We start from the raw sequence: 13,857 nt of genomic DNA, 5'->3' as shown, positions 1-13,857 counted from the left end.
ATATATTACAATATCAATAATTATTATCTGTTTGCTAAATTGTAATAATATATCAGTATTATGATAATACCATACATTACGTATAATTAGCTACGTATAGTTAGTTTCAAAATGTTATTTGTAACAAGAATTATTGATAACATAATAACAAATTCCAATCAAGCATTATACCTATGCTACGAAAATATTAAATGTACAAGTATTGTTCATTAAAATCTGTATTTCATTAAAAACAGCGCGGTATACTAAAATCTGTCTTTTTTTAAATACCATATAATTAAAGATTAAATTTACAATTATTATAACAATTATTATAATTGTTATATTGTTACAATTGTTATTATAATTGTTATTCAAATAAACGCATAATTTTATAAATAGAATAAATTTAAAACGGTTATCACTTGGTTGACATACTAAATGATGTACGTTTAGATTTAAGACAAATTAATCTTTGGACGTGATTTAGTTATTTAGGAATACCGTTAAAATTAGCAACTCACAGCATAGAGAAACGAACTCACAAGCGGCAACATATTGGAATTAATAAATTCCAAAAAATAAATTTTTGAGAGTCATTAATTTGATCTTAAATTCAATTTTATTTATAGTTAACAAGAAATTTTACAAGCAAATCTTTGGCACTTTGATGGGTTCTCCGTTGCCACACATAGTGGCCGACTTTTATTAATCTTACAAAATCTAGAAATTGCTGCAATAGAAAAAAATGTCCTTCTATGTTCCCTTTTATCTCACAAGGGGAGGACGCGGTGACACCCTGGGATTTTGACCCCAATTTTTTAAATTATTTTAAACATGAAAAAAAAGTTTACGTCTCCCGGCGTTTGATTAAATAGGCCTTAGTTATGGAGTAATAAATTTGTAAAAATTGGCCATACCGCGGCGCGCCACATGAACCTTTCCAATCACTTTCCTTCCAATCAGTGCAGTTGGCTCCGTGAATTACGTGCTTGCTTCACGATCATAAGATCCGTTTTCGCTCCCGGAGGTGGGTAATAATTTTCTTTTTTTAGTGAGTGTTTTTATTTATGTTTATTTATTTTGATGGTATTGATATAGTATGCAAATTTTTAAAGTAGAAAATTTAATTTAATATCATATTCTAAACATTAATTTGAATTAAATTTTAAAGGAATTTTAATTCAAGTAATATAGATACGTTGCCTTTATACATTATTTATTATAAATAACTTATTATTATTATTACTTATTTATTTCAAATATTACTTGAATTAAAATTTTATAATAAACAAAGTTTAAAGATTTATTTTAATAAGTCTTGACAACATCCAATTTAAAAAAAATTTTTTTTAGCGACTGTATGCATAATCAATATGTTACTTTACAAGATAGGTGAAAATACGGCTTCGTGTGAGTATCGCGAATCGGGACGGGAGGCCATTGCTCCAGGCACGTGTATCGGTCGTAGAAAGACGAGGTAAGGAACATTCGACAAAGTTCGCTGAATTATTTATAAGTAGAAATAGGAACAGAGAAATAGAAGTCGCAGTATAACGTACGCGCGTAAAATTAAATAGCAGAACATAATATTCTAATACATAATTTATCTAAAATGAACGATGACAACTTTGCTAAGACTTTAAAACAATGAGGTCTTGAAAAATGGTTCTCTAAATTTTTGAGTATGCTTTTACATACATTTTTAAGAACATGATTACGGAACATGTAGATTTTGGAAATGTTTGTAAGAAAAATACAATATAAAAGGAATAAATACAATCAAATTTTGTGAATATTCGAAAAAATCTATGTTAGAACAAAAAAGAAGCAAAATTAAATAGACAAGTACATTCAAAACTTATTAATGTGATTATTACATTTAATGTCTCTATTCTGTGGTAATCAACAAGGGTAAGAAATTATCTTTTATGCAAGTAATTTAATAATATCTCAGCAGGAAATATTCCAACAATATTGCAACATTGTTGCTATATTGTTGGATTGATTTAATATTGATTTAGTATAATAATTTAATTTAGCTTAATTTAAAAGTAATTATAAATATTTTTGTTAGGGCACTTTCAAAAAAGAAACATTTTGATTTCACTGCAAGATAAATTATTAAAATATTCTTCATTGAAATTATTGGCATTTATTACTGTCCATCTAAAACTAAAAGATGTCAGCAAAAAATTTTCGAAAGAAATTTAGTTGATTCTTACAGAAATAAGTTGCGAGATTGTCGCAAATGTAGAATTATTAATAAAAAAAGAAAAAGATCAAAAAACGACGAAGAAAGAGAATTAGAGGAAGATGCTGAATCGATTTCTCACGGCACATCTATATTTTTTCTTTGCAAAAACAGAAGCGGTAATTAACGCATTTATACTACTTTCCATGTATTTCATATAGAATATGTTATGTGTATAAAACGCATGCACATATGAAAAGCAGCATGAATGTATTAAAATACGCTTCTATACATAGAATAAATTTTTAGAAAAGGCCATTTAAAATTGTAATTATCGATTTTATCCTAACTTATAAAAAACCTGTTATGTATTCATATGTACTAAGATGCGGAATTAACAGTTAGGGATGACACAGCGCTCTTAAATATTAAACTTTGACTTCGCCGTGTCATATTAATTTACCCCCATCGAGGATTTGCGGATAGCGCGCGCGTAATGGGCAAGATCGCTCTCCCTTCAGTGCGATACTCCGAAAGGAACACACAGTTTGATGTATTATCTGTGTCCAGATATAAATATTCAGTTATTTTAGAAAACGTGTAACATTTTCTGCCTCTCTATTTTCCGGTTCGAATAGAATATTATCCATTTTATTAAAGATTTTTAAAAATGTGTACTGAGGATAAAGAGAAGAAGAGGAATAGAATAATATAAAAAGGGAAGAAGAAAGGAGGAAAGATCAAAGAAGTGTAGAATGGAAATAAAATTGAAAGGAGAAAGTAATTGAAGGTATTGTAGAAGGTTAAGATTTTTAAATAAGGGATGAATAAAATTAAGACATTAATTGAACACAGTTTGAAGATCTTTTTTTTAATAATGTGCTAATATTACATGATATTTTAACATTTTGTGTCATAAAAATAAAAATTTCTCTAATAAAATTTTATGTATTTTATCTATTTTTTTTACACGTAATAACTTAAACAGATTGTTTAAGTTATTACGTGTATTACGGAATATAAACTGCAATACAAACTTTAATCCAACAAATGTTACGTGGATCGTAATTCCAGTTATTATTTCCATATAATCTTCTCAAGTTAGTCAATTTTATTTAAATTATTTATGCCTGTTTATATGAACAACACAAAGATCTCTTTAAAATTTCTATATTAATTATCTTCTTAAATATACAATTAATATTTAATAATTTGAAATATTAAAATTATTAAAAGAAGTTTATATAATAATAAGACGCAAGCACACAAATGTATTAATAAAATTCTAGCTCAATGAGTTCCGGAAACTAAAGGATAAAAATAGTGAATTTATAAAACCTAATTGGAAAGAAATTCAACCTTTACAAAGACGACAAATATTTTTATCTGTATTTTAGAAAAAATTAATATGCTATTTTAACTTGATTAAATTAATTAAAATTTTAAAAATTTGTAATTTTTTTACAAAATTTAATATATGTAAAGTAAAATAATCTTTAAATATATTATTTAACTATACGGTAAATATATATAATTATTGCTCTATAAAACTAGCACACCAACATGGGCATAATCATATGAAACTTACAGAGAATTTAGTGCTCTTTATGTGCTAATTTATTGCTCTAATCGCGATTTTTGTGCTCCAGCCGTTTAGATAGAAATCATGTTTCTGCTAACTTTTAAGAAAGTTAGAATGTCCGTTAAGAAAAAATAAATAAATAAATAAAATAAATACGTTAAAATTTAGTGCTAATTATGTGCTTTCAGTATATATACCACGAAATTTTTGTGCTCATCTCCTTTGACCAAAAAACCGCCCCCGACGTGGACATTCAAGAAAGTCAGAATGCTCATTAATTCTTTCAAGATGGTTATATTAAATAGATGGTACACATGTGTGTCTCAAAAGGGTTAAAAGAAAAAAAATTACTTTGGTGTAATAATGAGAATAAATTTTTTATTATTTATTGTACATATTTTGTATATAATACTAAATGGGGTTGTACTTCATATGTTTCCCATTAGTGTAATTTTCGGTGTCATATCATTAATTCATCTTGTTTGAATATTAGGTCCTATATAATTAATTAGCCCTATTAATTTATATGTTTCATTATCAGGACTTATAAATTCTTTAGGTATGTCCTGTAATTTTATTAACGTATCATAAACATCAAATAATATTCCTGAAAAAAATTAAAGTTATACACTAGTAATTCCTGAAAAAAATTAAAGTTATACATAATATTTAACATCATCAATTATAAATACACATTTATTTCTATTCACATTTAATTCCACAAATAAAGTAAAAAATCTCTAATGAAATATAACGTATTATAGCATATCCTATAAGTTTTAATAGATTGTGAGGTAAGAATATACCTGGTAAAGATATTTTTGATTGTTCTGTACCATTGCAATGTTTCTTGCAACACTTAATTCCTTCAGGCAGCATTACATGTTGTTTTATCACGTCTTTAAATAACGTATCATTGGATAAAACATTGCTTCTTATCTGGATTACAATTAATTTTTTCTGGCGTGGTGGACAGCCTTTATTGCAAGAAGATATTTCTTCGAAGCTAGGAGTTTTTTCAAATAGCGTACTGGATAAATGACTTATGCTTGTTTCACAATTAATTATGCTACATTTTATATCTGCTGCTTGTTTTATAGGAAATATTTTAGACAAAATTTGTGTGCGTAGACGGTATGTATGCATCCTCATATCTTTGTTTATAGTATCTAATACTATATCAAACATTGGTACAGTATCTTGTAGTTCATTTATCTATAACTGCAAAACATAAATATAGTAAAAAGAAATTATCATAAATAAGAAAAAATATATATAAATTATATAGATATAAAAGTATATATAAATAATCAAGAGTTGTATAAAATAATCAAGCTTGAGTAGTGCATATTAAAAAAAAATTTTAATATTTAATTATAGCAGAATAGAAATAGTAGAATAAAAATTATAATAATTCAAAATTTTTGACAATTATAATGAGTTAATTAATTTATAAGTTGTTAATAATATACTAAATATAAAAATCATCATGAATGAGATGTTAACATAAATTTGGTAACATACTTTTTCTCGTAATGAAGGATAATTAAGAGATGCAGCCAACATTATTTGAAAAATGCTATCAAAAGCACATGTATCAACAACAGAAATAATTTGATTGTTCAATGTAGCAGGACGTAAGGACATATTGCTTCCATTTTTTTAAATTGGTATATTATTATTTTTTGGACATGACAAAGAATCCTGAATAAATTGTGTATTATGTTTTAAATACTTTGCGTACGTTCCTTTTCTTTCTATTTTGCCAATCCTCGCCAGTTTTCAACTTCATTACAAGCTAATATATCTGGCGTACTTTTTTTTGCAGAACATTTTTTGCAAATTCTTTGTTCACCATAACCTTCTTCATCACCGAATGGTAACGAACATACATCTATTATATGTACTGGATTTTTGCATATAAATATGCACCAGTTGGTGTGTCGCCATTACTACAGGCTTGACATGATAAGTTGTTTAAATCTCGATTTATTATAATTTTGTCATTAATTTTTGCCGTTTTATCTTGAGCATCTACCGTTTGAAAAATGTTATTCGAAGGAGAAGAACCAAGTGATTCAGTCTGTATACGTATATTTTCTTCTACGTCAAATTCAACAGATTCCACAGATTCCATCACATTACGTTGAGTTGCATCAACAATTTTTATTTTGCCATTAATATAATTTTAATGCATTTTGATGAATTTGTCGACTTTTAATTGTTGTTTACAATTTTTCAATAAATTATTTTTAATTTTGTTAAATTCTCCCTTAACTGCCGCATTGGAAGTTGGTATTCGACCGTAACCAAATTGATTTCTATTGATGCAAGACCAAAGTGAAAGAAACTGAATATCCTTAAGCAGACGTTTCGCTAATTGAGGGTAATAGTGAGCATTTTCATGATCACCACATTCAGTTGAAGATAGTACTTCCGCATTAATTTCTGCTTCCCATGCTGCCCACGCATTACGAAAAATCGTTATATCGATATTGTCATTTACCTCATCAGTATCGGTATACTCATTTACATGTTCATAATTTTCTTCGACATTATCAACTTTATATTCATGAACAATATCTGTTTCATATAAATTAAAAAAATATGAATTTTTTATTAAGTTTTGCGTAATCAGTATGGTCAAAAACTTATATACTACATTTGAACGCATCTATGCAGATAGATTTAATTTTTTAGTATTTTATCATATTAGATCTACCATTCCGAATACAAAATTTTAACAAAAAATTTGGAATTGTCATTGCCAAAAACATTTGTACATAAATATGCAACGCATAAACTTTTTAAATTAAAGCAAAATTACATTTATTTGTAAAAACGTACACTTTTTTAATTTTGTGTTGTAAAGAGTTCAAAATCAAACCTGTACAAAATCAGCGAACAATGATATTTTGTCCTAATAAATATCTATTTAATCTACTTTAAAAAAAAGATATATTTATTCTACTAATTTAATTAATATATTAAAAAATTATTTTTAAATATAATGTAGAATAATTTGTAATTTTATTACAAATTTTTCTTTTATGTTGAAAATATGTAATATATCTTTAATCTTGAAATACTTTATATATGTAGAAAATCAAATCTCTTTCTTAAATATCTTTTAAGGAGTTTTAACTATTCCTCATTATTAGCGCAAAGACTATTAAGAATAAAAATTAAAAACATTAAATATTAAAAATGAAAAGAACTAAAAGCTCACATTGCCTAAAAATTAGAAAGATGATAAAAATAAACTTTATTACACAGAAATTAGAAATCTATATAGAATGATGATATTGATAATATATCAACTTTTACTTCAAATCATGTATTCTATTGTTTACATACCTACTATCATTTCTTTTAATCGCATTTTTGCTTTTCCACACTGTGATATTTCTCCAGATGATATAAGCCCCTTTTGTTTCACTTTGTGCTACAGTTAAAATGTCTTTTATAATTTCGCAAGCAATTGCAATATCAGAACATTTTATTAATTGTCCTATTATAGCAAGATGAAAAACTTTTATCCGTTTTGATAAATTTTTTAAAAATGTAGCATACAATTTGATGAAATGTGCCACATCTATTCGAATGTAGCAACGAGGTAGTAATTGATTTCTATAATAATCTGCATATTCTTCAACAGTTTCGCAAGTTATAAAGCATCGTACAATCGTTGTTAATAGTGCTCTACTAGAATTCGTAACAACTTTTTTTGGATATGACGCCCCACTTCTTAGCCATTCCATAAGCCAAAACTGAATCAAGTTAGTGTGATGGCTTTCAGAAAGCATTTGAGCAACGCTAAATTGTTCTCCATCACAGTTGACTACAATTTGGTATAAAAAAATATGTTTGGATAAATAATTTCCGTGTTTCTGTATTTTTTTAATTATACTGCCTGTTGCGTCTATACAAACACAGCTTGGATGTTTTTTAGAGTAATCACGAAAAATGTGTATTTGATGATTTGTTCAGTAATGAACAAAACAAGGATCCAATCCAATATTATGAATGCTGTTTTTAAATATTCCCTGTTTCATCATGCATAGTGCTATTATGGGATCTTTATGTAAATATTTGGTATTATTAAATTCAGTTTCAGTTGTATGTAAAACTGATGATGTATACACATGAGGAGGCTCAGGATCTCCTTCCTTCATCAGTTCGTCTGCTTTCTCAGTACGACATACATCGACAGATTTAGTTTGTAAGTGTTTAGCAACAGTTTGCCTTATTGGTGCTCTAAGATAGCGTTTTCCACATTCTGCTTCTCCGTTTGCTAACGTCTCTTTTACTGTGCAAATAAAATATAAGGTTTTTAAATCCATATTAACATTTATAGTACAATACAAATGCCGACCACAGTTACAGGTACCCGTATAAAATGTAAATAATATATTTAAAATTATAATTTTAAAATAAGTTCTAATGTATATAACATAATGTATATATTCTAATGTATATAATTTTGCCTTAATCTAATTGAAGATTAAAGACTTAATAAAATTTTTAATATAACATAAATTGTTATCATGAAGCCAACTCGTGGACGTCCTACGAACATTTCGTTCTTTTCTAACTTCTTCCAATAATTCAGTACAAATATTGTATCGATTACATGTTACGAAGATATACAACGAAGTAGGTGACATCTTTCCTTTTAATTCACTTGATACAGTTAACCAAACTGAACACAATTTAGATACTATTTTTTTATTGCACGTTATTATATCGTCTTTGTATTTTTTTAATATGCGAATTACATCGACATGAGAAATGCCATTCTAACTTTCTTAAAAGTTAGTAGAAAAATGATTTCTGACTAAACGGCTGGAGCACAAAAACCGCGATTAGAGCAATAAATTAGCACATAAAAAGCACTAAATCTTCTGTACGTTTCATGTGATTGTGCCCATTATGGTGTGCCAACTTTATAGACACGTTATTTTAAACAGTATTATTATAAACATCAATATATTCTTTTTATAAATAGTGCAATTTAAAGATTTCATACATTTTTTAAAAAAACAAATTTAGGTTGGATTAAATTTAAAATATTAATTTTTAAGCAAATACGACTTGGGTTGATGAAATAAGAAGATTTTTCAGTGCTAATACAGATAGTACTTAGGTTTTGTTAGAAATTAAAAAGAGTATCACCTCAGATAGCACAAGATATTTTATGGACAACTATGGTTTTTAGTCTATTTTATGTTTGCATGTCCATGGACATTAAATGAACGTCCATAGGACGCCAATTAATGGACAGCCAGTTTTTGGACGTCCATAGGATATTCGAATTTGGATGTCATCGGGGAGCGCGCTGAGCGCGCGTGCTGTTACCACACAAGCAAATGTTTCATGTGTCTTATGATGATACACATTACAAAATTAGCAAGTTTATTATTTTAAAAAACTTTAATAATTGTTTGTCTTAAATTTATACGTGTTAGTTTTATTAAAACAAATTTATTAAGTAAGCAACTACAGAAACACAACCTTTCAAAAAGAGAAACTATAGAAGAAGTATATTACTAATTTTCATTCACATATATTTATTTTTATACCGTGTTTTAACAATTTTTATATATTTTATAATTTAACAAATAATACAATTATTTACGCAAAGTTATATACAATACTTTAATAGAGGTTGCAGCTGTCGGTTTTAAAATATAACACATCTAATAATTATCAAACAATCGAAAACGTTTGCTAAATAATATTTATTATAATTGTCATTAAAATTATTTAACGCTCAGTCTTCAAAAATAATATACATTATTGACAAGATAATAATTTCTATTATACTTTCAGATTAATTATTTTTAAGCAACATGATCATATCAAAACAGAGATTCCTTCAGAACAGAAATTCCTTCAGAACAAATTACATAACAACGAAGATTATACCAGGCAGAGATTACGAATAAACAAGTAAGTGTGTAAAATAAAATACTTTGATCCTGTTGCAGTTGCTGATTTTAAAATGTAACATATATAATAATTATTAAACAATCAAAACCCTCGCTAAAAAATATTCATTATATTTCCCATTGAAAGTATATAATGCTTAGTCTTTTAAAATAATACACATAATTGACAGAGTAATCATTTCTATTACTTTCAGATTAATTATTTTTAAGCAACTTCAAGCATATCAGAACAGAGATTCCATCCGAACAGAGATTTCTTCAGAACAGATTCCTTCAGAACAAAAATTCCTTTAAAACAGAGATTTCACCAGACAGATTACGAATAAACAAGTAAGAGTATAAAGTAGTAATGTTTTAAAATGCCAAAAGTAAAAGCTCTATTATCAACGAGCTAAAGCTATTTCGGATTCAGTGATTAACATTGTACAGAGTTATAATTCAGTTGCATTAGAAAACATATTTTCAGTTTCAAATAATAATAATATTCCATTGTGTAAAAATTGTAATTCTGAAAAAGTATCAAATTATTTCTCATTAACGCAGAATATTGATAGCAATAATTATCATTTAAATGATGATAATCTTGAACAAGAAAGTAATTTTGATGATTTTGAAGATAGCACTGATAAATCAATAAATCATAGTAATTCTGATATTAATGAAGCAATTAATAATATTATTAATGTTCATGAATCTAATAACCTCGTTGATAGTTCGTCTAATTTAATATCATGGTTTCAAGCATAAGCTATTAAAAATCGCATATCTCATATTGCATTAAACGAATTAATAACAGGTTTAAAACCTAAATAACCGGAATTGCCTTTAGATGCTTGTTTTATTAAAAACTCCCAGAAAAGTAAATGTACAAGATGTAAAACCAGGGCAATATTTCCATTTCGGTTTAAATAATTGTGTCAAGGAACTTTTATCACGGTATTCTATTTAACATTTGCAGTTTATTCGAGTTAATATTAATATTGACGGTCTCCTATTATTTAAAAGTTTAAGCAGTCAAGTATATCCTATTTTGTGCAATTTAGTTGAAAATAACAATGATGTTAATATTGTTAGAATTTATTACGGAAATGATAAACCTGCAGATGCAAACATATTTTTGACAGATTTTGCAGAAGAAACAATAACTTTAACTACACATGGGATAATAATTAATGATCAAACCTATCCATTTAAAATAAACGTTTTTATATGTGACATACCTGCTAAACCTTTTATTACTTTTACAAAGGGTTATTCTGATTATTATTCATGCACGAAATGTACAGCAAAAGGTGAATACATTCACGATCGAGTGAGCTATCTTTATTTAAATAGCTTTCCTTGCACGAATAATGATTTTAAAATAAAATTACAATCAAAACATCATACAGATACCTCCTGGAATCTATCCTGGAATCTATTCTCAACATAGATATGATGAAAGATTTTCCGTCAGATTCAATGCATTTGCTTTATCTGGGTGTTGTTCGGAAATTGATTGTGAAATTATGGTGTTTTGGAAAACCTCGATCTAAATTATCATTTAATGAAATGTCTAAATTATCGAAATTATTAGAAGTTCAGAAGGATAACATACCATGCGAAATTAACCGTAAACCATGATCAATATTTGAATGTATAAGGTGGAAAGCAACTGAATTCAGAATTTTTGTTGTATACTGGACCCATTGCTTTAAAAACTGTTATTACTTATGATAAATACATAAATTTTTTAACTTTGCACCTAGCAGTATCAATTTTGTCAAATTCAAAGCATATAAATTATTATTCAGATTATGCTAAATCATTATTAGAATATTTTGTTAATACTTTTATTATTCTGTATGGCAAAGAAAATGCTTCAATCAACATTCATTATTTATTACACTTACATGACGATGTAGTAAAATTTGGAACTCTACAGGAATTTAGTGCTTTTTCATTTAAAAATTATTTGTAAACTATATTAAAAATGATACGTAAAAATGATAAAATACTGAAACAAATTGTTTATCGAATAAGTGAACAAAATAGCTGTGTTAATAGTAATAAAAGATTGACAATTTGTAACAAACTTCATAATCAACATTTTAATGGTCCACTTATCAATGATTTCAATTTACATATAAATGTTGACACATGCAAACAATTCAGTAAAGTTATATTTAAAAATTACACATTAAAAATAAAAGAATCTGACAATTGCTGTTGTTTAATTGATGAAATCATTATAGTTATTAAGAATTTTGTTTCAAATAACATAGTTACTTTTGTAATTGGTCATAAATATAAATCACTTACTGATTTTTATTCTGAATCTTGTAAGTCATCTAAATTAGGTATTTATTTAGTCAATGATCTTGGAAATTTACAGATATGGAATTTAGAAAAAAATGCATATAAATGTTTAAAATGAAAATATAAAAATCAGTATGTTGTTTTTTTCCTTTTACATTCAAAATATTTATTTACATAATTTTTAAAGAACAGAGTTCCTTAATTCTATTTTTTTTATCTCCGTGATTGTTTCATCGCCTTCTCTCTCTCTCTCTCTCTCTCTCTCTCTCTCTCACTCACTCACTCACTCACTCACTCACTCACTCACTCTCACTCTCACTCTCACTCTCACTCTCACTCTCACTCTCACTTTCACTCTCACTCTCACTCTCACTCTCACTTTCTCTATCTATCTCTATCTTTATCTCTATCTCTCTTAATAGACCTGATTCTGCTCTCGTTGCTTACAGATAAAAATGACAGGATCATCGTGGACTGTAGTCAAATTTAATGAGGAAAATTTAGTAGAAGCTGTACCAACTTCATGGATTTTTAATAATAAATGTTATTGGCCATCTTTTCAGCGTGATTGCAGCTAAGTATTCGAAGAAATGAAGAGCCAAACACACATTGGCCTTCATATAAAACTATCCATTTTCCAAAATAGCACCTATGGTAATCATATAATATTAAATTTTAGATTTTTTTTTTGGTTAAAATAAAATTGCAATTTAATTTATTTCATATCACAATTATAATCTTAATTAACGTCTAAAATATTTTACGTGTACTGTAATTTAGGATATTTTATTTAATGGAAAGTGTTTTATGTTAAACAGAATGATTGATATTTAATTATTATAGTTATAAAAATAATTGTCCATAATGTTTATCATTATATCGATAATTTATTCAAATTATTGTCCGAGTGTTAAAAATTAGTTCCACGTACTAGAACTTAGTGTGGCACACTAGTTTATCAGTGCAACAAAAAAAATTCACAATTAGTAGTTTACATATGCAGAAACTGTCAGTGCCATATAATGCATATATGCAAAATCATTACATTCAAATAACAATTTAAAGAAATTAGTGATAAAATAGTATGCTGTCTAAACAATAGTCTTGCAACTAATATAATGTATACTCTTATAAACTGAATATTTATTATATTTTGACATTTTTTAGAGAACTACATGACAGCAAGAAAAAAATGCAAAAAAGCTGAAGATACATCGGATTTAACTCGGAAATTTCAGCTAGCGAACAGAAAAAAAGAAAAATTACAAAAAGACAGACTTTTTCTTCTTCAGAAGAAGATGAGAAATGCAATTATAAATGCTTGCCAAAGTCTCCTGCCTTAACAGGTATATCATTAATGATTTTATACGAAACAATTTCATTTTTTTGTGATTGAAAAATCGTATATTGTGTATTTAAATTTTCGAGAAATATTTATTGATTATTATTTAATAGTTACCTTATTCGGATGTCCCATGGACATCCCAATGTCCGGCGTCGGACGTCCATGTGCTGTCTGAGACATGAGTAAGAATAGGAAAATTTTTCAATGAGGATACAAAGATAGTATCACTTAGATTTTGTAGAAAAAAAATAAAGATTTAAGGGGTACATACACACACTTGGCGCCTTTTATTCACCTTTTTTAAAAAAGTAATTTTGTTTTTAAATACGGGAAGAGGAACAGTCTGATACGAAAAAAGCTTAAAACTCCGATGAAAGTAGAACAGAAATTGACAGCTTTGTCTCAAAGATCCAATAACAGTTCTGAAGAAATGCTCAGTAAAGAGCTAAGTGATTAAGAAACTGTACGAGTGCGAGAAGAAAAGAAAGCTTTGATTTAAATTTGCAAT

General features: G+C 27.1%; 1 long non-coding RNA gene across 2 annotated transcripts; it reads left to right on the top strand.

The window, feature by feature from the left end:
- Positions 1-799: 799 nt before the first annotated feature.
- On the top strand, positions 800-13,625 carry LOC113003895. Of its 2 annotated transcripts, XR_005574630.1 has the most exons (7): positions 800-1,009; positions 1,371-1,459; positions 9,588-9,707; positions 9,901-10,036; positions 12,454-12,658; positions 13,172-13,350; positions 13,460-13,625. It is a non-coding gene; the product is annotated as an uncharacterized LOC113003895 (long non-coding RNA). The 2 variants fall into 2 exon arrangements; XR_003268741.2 differs by lacking the exons at positions 800-1,009; positions 1,371-1,459 and adding an exon at positions 2,925-2,963.
- Positions 13,626-13,857: the final 232 nt, after the last annotated feature.

The sequence above is a fragment of the Solenopsis invicta genome, chromosome 4, assembly GCF_016802725.1.
Source record: "Solenopsis invicta isolate M01_SB chromosome 4, UNIL_Sinv_3.0, whole genome shotgun sequence".
NCBI classification, from domain to species: domain Eukaryota; kingdom Metazoa; phylum Arthropoda; class Insecta; order Hymenoptera; family Formicidae; genus Solenopsis; species Solenopsis invicta.
The sequence above is the reverse complement of the archived record's forward strand: the minus strand, read 5'-3'. Positions and strand labels throughout refer to the sequence as shown.